Source organism: Neolamprologus brichardi, chromosome 6, assembly GCF_056152115.1.
Source record: "Neolamprologus brichardi isolate AB-2024 chromosome 6, ASM5615211v1, whole genome shotgun sequence".
Lineage (NCBI taxonomy): Eukaryota > Metazoa > Chordata > Actinopteri > Cichliformes > Cichlidae > Neolamprologus > Neolamprologus brichardi.
In genome coordinates, this window is record NC_142109.1 from 23351415 (window position 1) to 23367089 (window position 15675).

A 15675-nucleotide genomic window follows, 5' to 3' on the forward strand; every position below is an offset into this window, starting at 1 on the left:
TTTCTAGCAGTTTCTATAATGAGGGCTATGAGAGCATTTATTAGGTTTAGAGTCAGTGGTGTTATGGATTGCTGTGCATAATGATGGGTCTTCACTTGTGATATGAATCATAAACATTTACAATTCGGCTGTATGTGAGTAAAGCCAGTTTACACTAACTAAGCATGACTAAAACTCTAGCATCTCTGTGAGATGGTTGATATAACGTCACATCAACATTCAATTTTAACAATTTTTTCTAATAAGTTACATTGCCATAAAGCATGTGCACCCAGAGATGTAAAAGTTAAACAATAGTAACATAGTAAGTAGTAAAATACCTAATGGCTGCCCTTTTTCTTATATCAGGATTTTTCCTGGTTTAAAAATGGGCCTTTGGTGGGTGACAATATGAGTATGCTCAATGTGTCCATGTACAGTAAGATAACAGACCTGTACACATTCCTGGTCTTTAAATAGACAAAAATGATTGCTTAAATACTTTAGTAAATTCCACCCAAATAAACAAAATCAAAGAAATGTATTACAATACTGATGATTTTCCTTTAGCTCTGGCTAAAACCTCTTTGGTGAAGGCCAAAAATTGTTTCTCTGTGCAGGAAAAACACTGAATTCTAAGGTAATGAATGCTTTTCACCCACATTTCGTGGAAAACTACTGACACTACATCTAACTACTGTGAGGGAGCATCGTGATTCACACGAACATTTCATTTCAGTTATGACATGATTCCATCAAGATGTAACTCAGATAGTTGAGTGCTGGCGGTGGTTAAATGTTTCTCGGATGATGCAGCTTTTGTAATGGCTGCTAAATGTTGGCTCTTAGCAAGCTCAGATGGTAATGACTGGAATCCTTTTGAAAACAACAGCTATCAGCTTCTTCAAAACAAAGCCGTGTTCTTAATAATTTATGTCATTGTTTCTGATTTGTAACAGTAGCTTTTACTGGGGTAATACATTTTACAGTTTTGGTTTGTGGTTATGATTGGTTGTGCCAATGTGAAGCTAAATACTCTATAAACAAGCAGTTAGTTACATTTTTAACAACATTATTTTGTTGTCAATTTTGATTTACTGAATAGGTTAAGGGCAAAGTTGGACAGGATAGGGAACGCCTATGTGGTTTGATGACAGCTATCAAATCTGGTGTGCTAGAGAAAGGACTTGGCTAGATAACTACCTGACTGGTTAAGTCATGAGTAAAGGTCAATCAGTAATGAGTACACACAGTATATCATGTCTACAGCTTAGCTGGAATACTTTTGGTTCAAAGATAAGCTAGCAGAAGACCCAGTAAACATATCAATCCTCCCTGCTAAAGCTACAACCACACAATCTTGCAATCAACACTTCAGTCAGGACAATATGGATGATTGTGCAGTTACATCAATTAGCTCAAATACCACAATAATTTGTGGCAAACAGTAAAGTCTGAGCAAAGCTACTGTTAGCAGGCTTGTTGTCAGGCTGTGTTAACTGACTTGCAGGTCTGTAGCAGACACACCCGTCTTACAAAAACTGGACAACAAGCTCAATCCATGAGCTCTAATAAGGAAAGCGGATCACAGTGACTAAAGCTCTGTTTATAGTCACTGCATTGGTTGTTGCACATGCCAACCGTGATGTGATCACAGCCCCATAACCATTGTCTGACGTGCTACAGCACAGGTGTCGAATTCCAGGCCTCGAGGGCCGGTGTCCTGCAGGTTTTAGATGTGTCCTTGAACCAACACAGCTGATTGAAATGGCTAAATGGCCTCCTCAACATGTCTTAAAGTTCTCCAGAGGCTGGTAATGAAATAATCATTTGATTCAGGTGTGTTGACCCAGGGTGAGATCTAAAACCTGCAGGACACCGGCCCTCGAGGCCTGGACACCCCTGTGCTACAGTATTCTCCAAGTTGATACCTGTTATCCTATACCATTAGTGCTAATATAGGAGCACAAGTGGTAGAAACAGGAAGCAAGGCAATTTGTATCTTTTCAAGCTGTTGCAGCACCTCCCACTCAATAAACTAGAGATTTCTGAGCTCCTACAGTGAAATATTAAGATATTTATAAATAATTACAAATGAATAAGCATATTCAATAACCAGTGAATGACAGATTTACCGATATAACAATTTTTTAATATCCAAAATTTAAAAACTTAGGCAAAGGTTAGTTTTATTATGAATTTTGATATCAAGATATCGGTCTCCTTGATCACTACGTGTGTACTGGTTCGGGCTAAAATGATTGACCTCTACTGGAAACACTGATCAATCAGTTTAAACAATCAGAGAATTAAAATATACAAAACACATTATCTGTTAATGTCTATGTTGCTTCTTGTCTGTCATAGGTTTGCTGTGAATTATGATTGCCAGTATTATTATTATTATATATAACCTATCAGAAAACACTTAGATTTGTACAGTTTGTCGACAATAAAGAAAACAAAATGGATTTTAAATACTAGTGCAGAGCAATTTACATATAGAGGGGTGATTCATCTACACCTATAAAAAGATACAGTTAAAACATGATATGGAGCATCTAATACTTACTCTAATGAGAGAATTGTAAACTATATGAACCTATAATGCGGAATTATCTGTATTCTGCCATTTAATTTGTTTAAGTTACTTTATTCACATGAATTTAGGGCTTTCCAAATCATTTGCAGGAGGCTCAGACAGATTGTATGTGAGTGTCAAGCCTCCTACCTGAGCATAACCAGCCCACATGTAGAGTAACGTCACCATCTGCAGCGTTTCAAAAGCAAAGGAGAAACCCTGACTATTCTGTCTGATAAAAAAATTAAGTAAATGAAATAATTTAATACCTTTACCATATAATCAGAGCAAAAATATTTGCCTGTTAACTGATTTGGTAACTGAGAAAAAAGTCATTAGTTTTGTCTTTTTTTAAATTTAATGAATACTTATATTTATATTGAATATTTGTTTATTAAATCACAATTTAAAATGTTATCATGATTATTGATATTTTCTTCCATGTTGTTTTTTTTAATTTCGACTATTTATGAAAGCATTTGTTTATTCTTATTTACCAAGTTAGGAAATCAACGTTTAAGTCAACAACAACAAAAATACCCAGACTGTTTTAGCTACATTTCACTGCCTAACTGTGAAACATAAAACTGATTTTAAGGGTTAAATATATTAAACGGTGCAAAATATCAAGTGAGTGTAATCCCCAAATAGCGCTAATAGTTATGCTTAGTTTTTCAGTTCATTTCAATTTCAAGTTCAAAAACATGCTTTTTGGCATTAAATACTGGCACAATTAGCTATTTGCTGCATGTTGCAAACACAGTAAATCAGTTTGAGCATTTTATTTAAATATTCTCCTCCCTATATTTTCTGCCTCGAGAAACGAAGTCGCAGAAATGCATATGCAACATTTTGAGTCATACCTGACACACAATCTTGTCACTGCACTCTCTTTCTAAATACCAACTCTACCCAGTTTGTGCTGCTGCAAGTCAGTAAATCTGCCCCTAAATGTTTATTTTGTAAACCCCTCTTTGGGTCAGCTCCACAACATATTATTGATCTATTAACTCCACATTTTGCCTCAAGGTCACTGAGGGCATCTCTCACTGAAACACCAAAGATGACCACACTTTCTCCGTTGTTACCTTCAGCCTCTGAAACAGTCTGCTATCCCACATAAGGACCTGTCCAGTACAGCTCTAGAGACTCAACTATTTACATTTAAAAAAGAAAAAAGAAATTTTTTACTTAACATTACATTAACCTATAACATTTTTATTATTACTCATTACATTTTAACAATGTCGTTAATGTGGGTGTTGTGATTTGTTTTTAGAGATTTGAAATCTTAATATGTCTGACACAACTGGACAGGACTTTGGGTCAGATCCTGTTGTTTTTCATTTAAATGTTTTATATGAATAAAAGTTGCTTGACATAAATATATTTTTTGCTCTTTTCACATTTTTTGACCATGTAGGCTGTGCCAGTAAACTACTGCCCACTGATATCAGTCAGCAAGGCAAATATCAGTCCACACCAATATCGGGCAGATATATCATTGCAAGTCTAAAAAAATATATATAATTTTATACACTCAACAATCACCTGACAATTAGATAATTACAATAATCATCAGCTGCAGTTCAACACATAAACATGCCTGCAGCAGTCTATAATGATCTTATATCTTTAACATTTTAACTCAACTTCATTATATTTTTATCATTTAAAAAAATATTTCAGAAGTGCGCCCAATTATCTTGTGGGCACAAAATAACATCAAGATAGAAATGAAAGAGAGCGGGATAACTGTAAACCTTGGCACTGGATGCTTTCAACAGCTGACGCGGAGACAAGTCTAGATGCATCTTATTAATCTAACTCAACCTCAGCTAAATTAGAATGCTTTATTAATCCCCGGGGAAATTATGTATTTCTAAAAATATTTACACAACAATCTAGTCCCATGCTTAAATCAGGGGCTGTTGCAGCCAAATCTGGGTCAGGTCACGGGATGGAGCGGGATCAGTGCGGCTGCCTTGTTGCTCCATGCCCTCAGTCACTCTCATTCAGCTTGGCAATATCCTGTCTTCATCATGCCCGGTAAGATAAAGGGCTGTGAATTTGCAAGTAGCCGTGAAACCCCCTCGTAAAGGGCAGCAAATATGTACCGGGCCAAGCCAAACAGCTGCATTGGCTAGATTAGCTCGCTAACATTAGCTCAAAGTTGGCGTGCTGTGCTTCACCTCCCACCCACTGGGAAAAAAAGATACCTACAAGGACTCATTGCTCTGTTTAGCCAACTGTACACAATTGAATGGGTTTGAACCGCTGCTCTTATAACGTCAAGACGATGAGGTAAGAGAGATTCCTAAATAGTCTGCGCAAATGGGAGTTTTAGGGATGAACTGTGCAGCTTCCTGAGGCACAATCCCATCATGGGTGTGGGTGGCTCAAAGACGTCTGGGTGGGGATAAAGCAGGCGGACAATGACCACGCTGTTTCAGACTAAACCCTTGAAGATTAAACTTGAAAACGGAAAATCTTCAACACATTCATCTATATGTGAGCAAAAACAGTATGTTGGGTCCGGGGCGCCGGGACAGCGGCTAGCATTAGCCAAGCTGATGGTCCTCCATCATTAGAAAGTCATGCCACAATAATCCGCTAGCTAACGGTTACTGTTGCTAACCACCACATCCCCACTAAAACTCCCGTCTCTGGCTTCTCTGCTCTGCTTACCTCCCGCAATAGACGAATAAACCCGACCTGAGTGTTTATCGGTGTCCAGCAGATGATAGCAATAGTCCCCCGAAATGTACTAAACAGTCCCTTCTCCGGCCCGCTCTCTCTCATCAGTGGTACTCCCCCACCATCCAGCACCCGCTCAACCGAACTCTACCGGGCCCGAGAAGATGCACAGCACGACCGCCGCCGCCGCACTCCTCTAAGGCAACGCCTACTAGGAATATGATTGGCTGTCAAAGTCTGGTGCCTTTATGCGATTGGTAAAAAAACAATTCCCCATGCCGAAACTTTAGCTTAGTTAGTCGACAACTGCCGCCCAAATGCCATTTGTCTGTGGCCAATAAATGAACACCTGCAGACCGTTGGATGCTGCTCCGGTGGGACGTAGTAGAACCATATCAAATTATTAAAGACAAAAAAATCTGGGACATTTATGTGTATTTATTAAATACACTATGTATTTGGTTTTACCGAGCTACAACACCTTTAACCTGTTTACACTCTATCGCTGTGACAAAGCAATTCCTATGTTTATTCATATATATATATATATATATTCATTTACTCTTTTTTTTATCAGTGTTGCAGTGTTTTAAGCAACAATATTAGGTTTTGATTAAATACAATTTTTATTTATTGTACAATGGTATTTTCTTTTGTTTATTCAGAGGTTATTATACAATTGTGCTACTACATACACATAATAAACCATGTTAGTGTTTATTATGCAAAAATTATGGAAATCTTTCTTGGATATGTGTTTTTTTCCTCCTGTGTTTTACTTTGCCCTTTTTAAATCCTGTTTGCATTAAATTTTAGTAATATCATAACGTTTAGCTTGCCAGTATCTACAGAACCTTCTGCCTACATGTGTGTCATTCTTGTTTCTTTTTATGGCATGTTTTATTGTTGTTTGTTAAATAATCAAACACTTAAACTGATAACCAAGTCAAATCGAGTAAGCTTGTTATTCTACTATAGCTAGATTTATTCTGTGAGCTCTGTCTTATCTGTTCAGAGTGGTGGAACAATTTGCTGTGTTTACTGCGCCCCCTGTTGCATTAAAAAGATAGTGCCATTGCTTGGACGATGTCAGAGGAAAACAAAAACTACTACTACTACAGGTTGTATCATTCGTCGCTTGACCACCTTATGTACATAGATGCTTTTTTGTCCTGTCTTCATGTCGCTGCTCTTTTCTTTTTTTGATGACTAGCAAAAGACAGAAAATTGATATTTCCTGATTTATATAATTAACGTTTTGACTATTAGGAGGGAAATAAGAACAACAATGTTTAGTTTTTTACTTCAAACTTTTACTGGCTCATAATTTTACTCATTAACTTTTACTGGCTCTATTCTGGCTCTAACATAGGGTAACTTTTAAAATTAAGTGTATCTTGCATGAATTATTTGCTTATTAGTTTTAATTGCAGTCATTATGGTAACCACCTTGTTTATTATTAAGAAAGAGTTTGTGAATACTTGGAGCTTTTCTGATGCATGAATTTCTTTGAGTTTCTTGTTCACGTTTCCCAGTCTTCGCCCACATTTCCCATAGCTTAAAGTTGCTGTGTGCAGGTGTATCTACCTCTGTATTCAAGTTACTTGTTTATTTTGGTAATACTTATCTCCTGTGTCTTGTGTCTGGTTCTGTCTTCCTGATTTTTTTTAACCCATGTTTTTTCTGTATGTGTGTCCACTTCCTGTAGTTAGTGCATTCATAGCCTCAGTTATCCCATTGCCTTCTGTCATGTTGCAGTTCATAGCAGTGTGTCTCTGTTTTCTTTATTTGTGAACTAAATTTGACCTCCACACAGTTGCTCTATGACATTATCTGCATAGTTTTTGTTGCTTCAGCTTTTCATAGATTTCATGCTTTGTGCACACTTTCACCTACATTGAAATGTAGCTATACACAATATTTTGCTTTTCATATTACACATTAAGCCCATTAAATGACCGTGACATTTTATAGACATCTATATAGCACAGAAAGTTGCATGTATAGCCAGCTGTATACTGCCCACCTGTGATTCATGTGATCGGTCATAACAATCACATAAATCCCAGTCATATATTATTTGATGTCCATGTGTCTACCTGCTGGTTTTAACCAGTTCTGAACTGGCCTCAGTCAGATTCTCGTGTAGAGCCACTGGAGCTGCTGTTTACATGGAAATCAAACTTTCAATCAGACTTTCTGTACCATCTTTCAGCTTTGCAGGTGACTGACAAGCAGATAGTCAGAAAAGAATAAAGGAAAACCAGTTATGTTAATAAGCAACATAAAATAAGAAAAAATGTCATCAGTAAGGGTACATAAATGAAAAACAATGGGAAAATGAACAAAAAATGAAGTAAAATATGTAAGTAAAATAATATAAAGTAAGGCTAGCTATAAAATGTAATATAAAATATAGTCAAGGTAAATAAAAATGCACAATAATGAATAAACCGTAATCTATAGATGAAAATAAGATAACACAATAATGAGGGGAGAAAGCTAACAAAACAAAACAAAACCCAAAAACCCCTAAAAAAATTGTTAAAGTGCTATAATTTTATTTGTGAAGCACCCAATGATTTGTATCTTGAAATACTCAATATAAATAAATGTACTTACCTATATGGACAGGCCTTGTGGGATAGCCTTTTTCTTTTTTTCTAAACTTGTAGCTATGTTTCTATTCTGTTTTTTTATGTACCACCACAGGAGTTATGTTCCTAATACAAGCTGAAATTCGTAATTCACACTTTGCTTTTCATTTCTCCTCCTGCTGTTTCCTGTAGTCTAGCAGCAGGATAAACTTACACTGTTGGCATCCACCTCAATGTTTTATTTTTAGGCTCAGCTCCATCCTGACAAATACACATGAGCCCACACAGAGAAATCTCATAAAAACAGTTAAACATAACTCCCGCCCGCTGTCCAAGTTACTGCTGGTATATTTATTAAAGTACAGTCAATCAGACCTTCTTTAGGTATATCAAACAAAATTCTTATATATATACACTTTATACATTAGAAAGATTCAGGAAATGCCTCAGTCAAAACAACTAATCAGAACAATCTGACTATGAACTCCTTGCATGTATGTGTGCAAAATTAATATGGCAATGTTATTCACAGCACTAACAGCATCAACACCCGCACAGAATTTTGCTAATTCTTGAGGATTTTATTAGTAGAAATTGCTTTAAATTTTGCTTTTCCCTCAGGTATATTCTCCAGTATTATCCCAAATACACCTGTACTATTCCTTCATGAACATCTGTCAAACCAAATGGTTTAAAAATATATCTTTTGTATCTGGAGAAGTAAAAAAAAAAAAAACTAAACTAAAAAAAAATTAAACTAAATAAGAGTAATACTTTAGCACCGGTGAACATAATATTAATTAATAATAGAAATAACTAAAGGTGGAATTAACTGATGTTTTGCCACAGGTACAATCCTGAAAGAGTGCAGATTTTAACTTTAAGTTGGTGGGCTGACTGTGGACACTTCCAGTATTTAAAAAAAAGGAGAAAAAAGAAAAGAAAAACGTAACAAACCACAAGTAACTGAGTACCTCTGTTAAAAAAAGCAAGAGTAAATTAAAATAAAAGTCCACATTGTCTTAGTAAACACTTACTTCACATACAAATATTTGAATAAATCAGTGAAACAAAATCAAGGTATTTAGTTTAAAAAAAATACTTAAGTGTAAATAAATTGTATGTGCCTCTTCACTTCTTCTGTAATCTCTTTGCTCCACAGACAGATTCTTAAAGTTTGTTATAATAAACTACTAAGTGGTAAAATAGAAAAACGACCTATACGATTGTGCATGTTTGTCTTGTAGGAACTGCGCCTCTCTGCATCTGTTCAGTACTTTCAGCTGGTGAAGAGCCTGGTTTATTCATTCTGCATTAACGCCAACTGACCACAAGATGGACTCAGAGAGTCGGTGCCTACCCTGAGAAATTCATCAGAGATGCTGATACAAATTACTTTACAAAATGTCCCAAAGTTTCCCAGACCAGGTCTGGAAATGACAGAATTAAGAGTTTGTAGTGATATATGAAGACTTTGAGTCAGCCAAGTAGAGCAGGTAATTTAGTGACGTATTCAAAGCTAATCACGCCTCAGCTGGTGCTTCCTGATTAAACATTATTAAGGCTAAACCTAGCATCAAATAAATAAATAAAACAGCGCCAAACCAGATTATTTTCCGTAGCACAGCAGTAAACACAAACTATCTACCAGAACACCAACTAGAAATGCCCAAAATAGCCTAATATCTAACTCAGCTATGCACTGACATACAAGTAAAGCAGTAAAAGTTAGCATCTTGCTAACATGTTAGCTACATGAGGATTCAGAGTAAAATTTCATGCTTTTATTAATATTTTTTTCTAACCATTTTTAAGGTCATATTATAAATGTAATTATACTTCTCAACAATAATCTCAATACTAATAAATAAAATGAATGAAAAATAAATAAAATCTTTAGGTATTTACTGAAGTTATTAACATTTATACCGTCTTACTGTAAAAAATAAATAAATTAAAAAATACTAAAGTTATTTGACAGTGGATCAAAATGATATAGTCTACTTTTTAAATTTGAGTTTTATTTTTACAGTGTTTGTAAGTACTATCTATCTGCAATTTAAAAATATATATAATATTGTCAATTTTGTAGTGTTGTTGATTTTTTTTTTCCAACTTCATCAAGGGACTTTTAAAATAAAGAGAGACCAGACCAGCTCAGTGTGGACCTCCAGTCTTTTGGAAAGAAGTCAAAGGTTTCAGCTCATTTTCTCTTTCAAAGTCTTTGGTACACTTGCCTCATGTTACTATGGGTGCAGTAGACAGTAGAGGGCAGCAGCTGCATAAACTAAAACTTTGCTGACTTTGAGCTTCATGCGTCCAGTTGAAGTCAGAAGCTAAAGCCTTTGTTACTCACATACTCTTTGAGTCGTGTAGTGCTTAACAAATACATGATTATATACTTTATGTATTGTCAAAACTACACTTCATGGTGATTTTCATGCTCAGGGGAGTTTGTCAGGCTTCTGATTGTGTCTTCTATCCATTTGTCCTCCTCCATAAATGTCCCAGTCGTGCAACGCACACAGCTTTGGCACTCACAACACAGTACACATAGCAGTTTTCTTCTTTTTCAATATTTCATGCTGCATAGTGAGCACGAGCATAGCTGTGACAGATGCAAGACGTCTGAGGCAGTTATTGCATCGTGCATTGACGAGTGACAGAGTGACACCCTTTGGTGTTGCAGTGAAATCTGCCATTTTGAAAAATGCTGTGACAGCTCCATCTCTCGATTGTCGGCTTCTCCAGTCGCCTCTGTGGCATAATAGACCTGTCAGCAGCATCGTCCTCCACCACCCCTCTGCTGCTTTTGTCTAGACAGCAGTTTAGTAGTTTTTTCTTTTTTAAATAAGGAATGCCAAATGTGGCGTTTTCAATACCACCATGGCAGATTGGATTGAGATAAATGTTTGACCTCCTCCTCGGGCACAGTCTTCAGTCTTCTGCACAAATATAGATTGATGTGCTCTCCTGGCGCTTGCTCATTGCAAAAATCTACATCTTAATAAGCAATTTTCTCTATCACCGAGTTCTGAAAATCAAATTTTCTTCACCGGATCAAAACAGTTTTTTTAAATAGTTTAAAAAAAGCACACACAAATGAGTCTGAAATATTTTTATAGTCGAGTCTCTTTATTTTATTCAGTCCCATTTTTGCAGCAGTTCTTACCACTCACAAACACAAAGCTTCTCCTGAAAACAACCACCTTCCAGGACGCTGAGGTCATGATCTGGAAGGCCCTCTTAAAACACCTGACTGTACCGACAGCCCGTAGTGAAGGCTGTACGGTAAAATACAGGTGGCACACATCTTAGAAAACAGGCATTTACAAACATGATGGAGCTGCACTCAGAGTAGCTCGAATATTATTTGAAGGACTGAGAAAGAAATGGTGATTATGCAGGAGCCTGCATTAACTTTAATGACATTCTGGTCTGGTCTCTTTCCTTTCCAGGGCCATGTTGTTCTCGGCTTCCTCCGGACCTGTTCAACTGTCTACTGCAATGTCCAGAGAGAGTTTGTGTATAAGCAGAACCTTCTCCTTGAGTTTTAAAGCATGTACTGTTTTCTTTGTCTCAATGCCATCTTTACATTATGACTCATTTCTATGCTGGTGCCCTCTGACAATAGCCCCTGCTATTTTCAATACGTGAGCAAGCAAAATACAAAATGGTTATATAAGAAAATAGACGATCATTTACGTCAGTCTGGAGATCTTTAAACAGTAGCTGTTTTTAATTAAAAAACAGTATTGTCACAGTTTCACTAATTTTACAAGCAAAACTTCAGACATTTGCTCTTGTAGAAATGGTAAATATGATTGTTTGATGTGTAAAACATCAGAATCTGAATACTTCATCTCTCACCCTGGGCTCTGGGGAATATTATGAGCCGTTTGTTTTAAAATGTGGCGCTTTATGAGTGAGTTGCCTCTGCTTAAATAGAACCGAATTAAATCTATCACTAAGTCCTGACAGTTTAAAGATAAAACTGTTAACTGGCTACTTGAGGATACAATGTTCACAGTGTTATAATAATAATAAGAAAATAACTATGATAACAAAATTAACATACAGGAAACTCCTATCACATCATATCCTGTCATTATGTAGCCACAGGCTGCCATGGTGATTGTATAAATATGATAGACATAGACTGAATGTGCGGCACCTTTAATCTGCAGTCTTCTTAAAGGCCAGCAGGGGGCGACTCTTCTGGTGTTTGTTTTTTTTTTTTTTTAAAAAAGGTCAGATATATTGAAGTCTATAGGAAAACAGTACCTGGGTATCTTCACATATAACCTCATTAAAACACTTTCCTGATGATATTATAGCCTCAGCTGCAAGTTTCAAGTTCTATTGGCTACAACATATCTGTCATTTTATAAATTAAATTCATAAATATAGAGAAAGCAGTTCTCTAAGGCCGAGTGACCTGTGATGCAGCCAAAATGCTCAAGACAAAGCTCTGAAACAGGACTCATTTTTGACCATATTCATTATTATCATCATTTCCAATGCTTAACTAACCACCCAATCTAAGATTTATGCCCTAAATTAACAGTATTGGAAACAACCAAAATAATTTTTTACGTCCTTGTACTGAATTAAAATGATATTTTTAAATGGCAAATAATCATATAAAAATATAATTATTGTTGCTATCCAGAAATATTTAAATGTAATCTTTTATACTCAAATTTGGGTATAAAAATGTGAATTTTTGAATTTTTCTAAAATGTGTTTTGTGGTTTTGTTTTTATGTGAGGTGACAAGTTGTTAGGTGAGCATTCTAGCAGAACTAGGCTCTTCTGGGAGTTCTTCCTGTGAAAATTGAGTTTTTCTTTCCCACTATCGCCAAGTCATGTGATTGTGGGATTTCTTTCGTTACCTTACTATGAAAAGTGTTTTGATTGTTTGTTGTGATTTGGTGCTGTAAAACAGAATTGAATTAAATTGCCATCATTTACAAAAGCAATAAGAGCAGACATATTCCACTAAACAAGCTTGTAAAGGAATCGCAGGCAGGTGGAGGTTGGCTTGTTGAGGTACAGAGAGGGGATATGCATGAGACTGCTGCTCAAACTGCAAAGACAGGCTTTCCTACATCGGTTCTGGTTCAGGGCTCCTGATACATTAAACCAGTCAGTGAAACGGTTTAAATATGTGTCGCAGTCCCAGCAGTAGCAAAGATGAGATATAAGATGGCAATTTTCTATCCCATTGTATGAGTACTGGTGGTTATTAGATTTTTCAGAGGATGGTCAACCAGCTTTACCGTATAGAAAGCAGTGGTAAGTGTAATTATCTCCAGTGATGAAAGCATGGTAAATTAAACCTGGCAGGCTAAAAGTGGAGGCAGCAGCTTTTTGATATTTTAACCTCTATAATCCCGAAAACAAATGAGAAGAAGTGTCAGATTTCTCTCTCTCTCTGTCTGTCTTTTTTTGTTTTAAATCTTACATATTTAGATGATGTGAGCAATTTGTGGTCACATAAGTAGAAAGCACATCATCATCCACCTCTCTGGATCTGTTTAATAGCCTTGCTTTTATTTTCAGGTAACATTTTATGATTGTTGCGGGAGCTTGAATGTGCAGTTTTTCCTAATCCACTTTGAGGCAATAGAACAAAGATTGATTTCAAAGCTTGAAGTAAACGAGGATACGTTATTATTTCTGGAAAAACGGATTAAATGTGAAAGGGTTCTGTTCCTTTATTAATCTTGGATCGACAGCAGAGACTCTACAGAATATTTTATTGTTTTACGTTCATGGCTATCAACTTCACAGTTTAATTTTACTGAGATTGTTCAACATAGTTTTCTAAAAGAAAACTATGAAAAACTGTGTTAGCAAGGTCAGCTTAAACTTCCTGACTTGGCACCAATGAACCCTTAAAAGCTAAGCTCAGTTTATCGAAATACATTTATAGAACTATTTTTGACTATGACTATAATCCATTAAAGTCTTAAATGGCCTTGATGTAACGCCTTTCACGCTGCTAGCTTCTTTCCATACTTGGATCTCTAGGTATGCAAATTAATTCCTGCCTCTTTGCTGGAGCTCGTAAAACTACTCTAATGCCATTTTCACACATGACCTCTAGATAATGTTGGGAGAATCAGACTGACATTTTTTGAAGTCGCTTCAAATGCATCCTCATTGGAAAGACATCACTTGGTTTAGGTCAGGGGAGCTTTCTGCATAGAGTGGGCAGGAAAAAGACACAGCACTGTTATTTGTCTTATTCTCACATGGGCAAAATCAAGCTTTATACAAGGACGTTGTGCAGGATTGCACATGCTCACTGCACAACCCTGCACACTCATGGTGCTTTTTGCACAGCTCCATGTTAAAAATGTAAAAGATAAATCTATAATGACTAGAAACCTGTCAGATCTGGCAAGTTAACCCCACCCTGCATGCTGACAGACTGGTTATTTAGGTGTGATGTGATATGAACGCCAGGCTGTCTGGGTTTTTAAGACTGTTATTAATTAACTGGTTTCAGAATGGAAATGTCTTTTGCTCATATTTTTTCTACCAGCTCCAGGTTAAAAAGGCCCCAAGTGGATGAATTACCAGGCATTAAAATGACAGAGCATCAGTGGACAGTTTTATATACAAGCATCAGACATTTAGCAACAATTGAGAATTCCCAACATCGCTCTCTTTTTCTCTGGTTTTGGTTTTTCCACCAGCTCCCAAGTGAAAAACTTGAACTGGACACTTTATTAGGTACACCTATTCAACTACTCATTGAATAGGCGTTGATTACACAAATGTGTAATCAGTCAATCATGTGGCATCAACTCAATGCATTTAACCTGAAGCAGTCGAATGGTGAAGAAAGGGGATTTTAGTGACTTTGAACACGATGTAGTTGTTTGTGTCAGATGGCCTAGTCTTGGTACTTCACAGACCTGCTGGGATTTTCCTGCACAACCATCTCTAGAGATTACAGAGAACTTTCAGACAAAGAAAAAATATCCAGTGAGCTGTTAAAAGCACCTTGTTGACATCAGAGGTCAGAGGAGCATGGATAGATTTGCTTTGAGCAGATCCAGAGGTAAAAGTAACTCAAATAACCACTCTTTACAATCAAGTCACGGGAGGAGCATCTCTAAAGACACAACACGTCGAATCAGGTAAGATGCAGCAGCAGAAGACAACACTAGGTGACAGTTCAGCATTATTAAAATACCACAGCCTACCTGAACATTGTTTTAAGATTCACACCATGCAGCTGATAAATCTATGACGCTATCACGTGAACATGGACCAAAAATGTCTGAGGAATGCTTCCAGCACTTTGATGAATGAAGCAGCTTCAGCCATGAAGCAGTGGCTCTGAAGGCAAAAGGGGTCCACCCCAGTACTAGCAAGTTGTATCTAATAAAGTGGCTTTTCTGTTTGTTGCTGAGGAGATTGTGTTCATTCATTAGCACTGTTTATTCTCTAAAAGACAGCACCGCGCAAAGAGTGAAAAAAGAATAAAGTTGTTGGCTTTAAATCATTGAGAGATGCTGAGACACTGGGATCCTGTTAGTCTCACACAGACTCATGCAGAGCAAAGGTTTCTCTGCTGCGCTAACGTTGCACTGCTGCCTCTAATAATCACATATTTACATGTTTTGATGTAGATATAAATGAGTCCTCACTCTTTGCATGTGTCCACATATGCACTAAGATATGTGCTACTCTCTCTCTCGCCTCCTCTTTTATCCCCCTCCTTTCTCCTGGTCTCTCCACCCCTCTGTTTCTTTCTCCTGTCGTCTCCCCACCCTGCTCTCATTCCATCAGGTCCTCACAACA

General features: G+C 36.8%; 1 protein-coding gene across 5 annotated transcripts in view; it reads right to left on the reverse strand.

Moving 5' to 3' along the window:
- Window positions 1–5439, reverse strand: part of LOC102775704 (myosin-10) — a 64766-nt gene extending 59327 nt beyond the window's left edge. For 4 of the 5 annotated variants that reach the window (XM_087841868.1, XM_087841866.1, XM_087841867.1 and 1 more), the window contains exon 1: window positions 5249–5439. The gene's annotated coding sequence lies outside the window, so the exon portion shown is untranslated. The remainder of the gene's footprint in view (window positions 1–5248) is intronic. The other variant, XM_087841865.1, reaches the window with a different exon arrangement.
- Between the last annotated feature and the right edge of the window lie 10236 nt (window positions 5440–15675).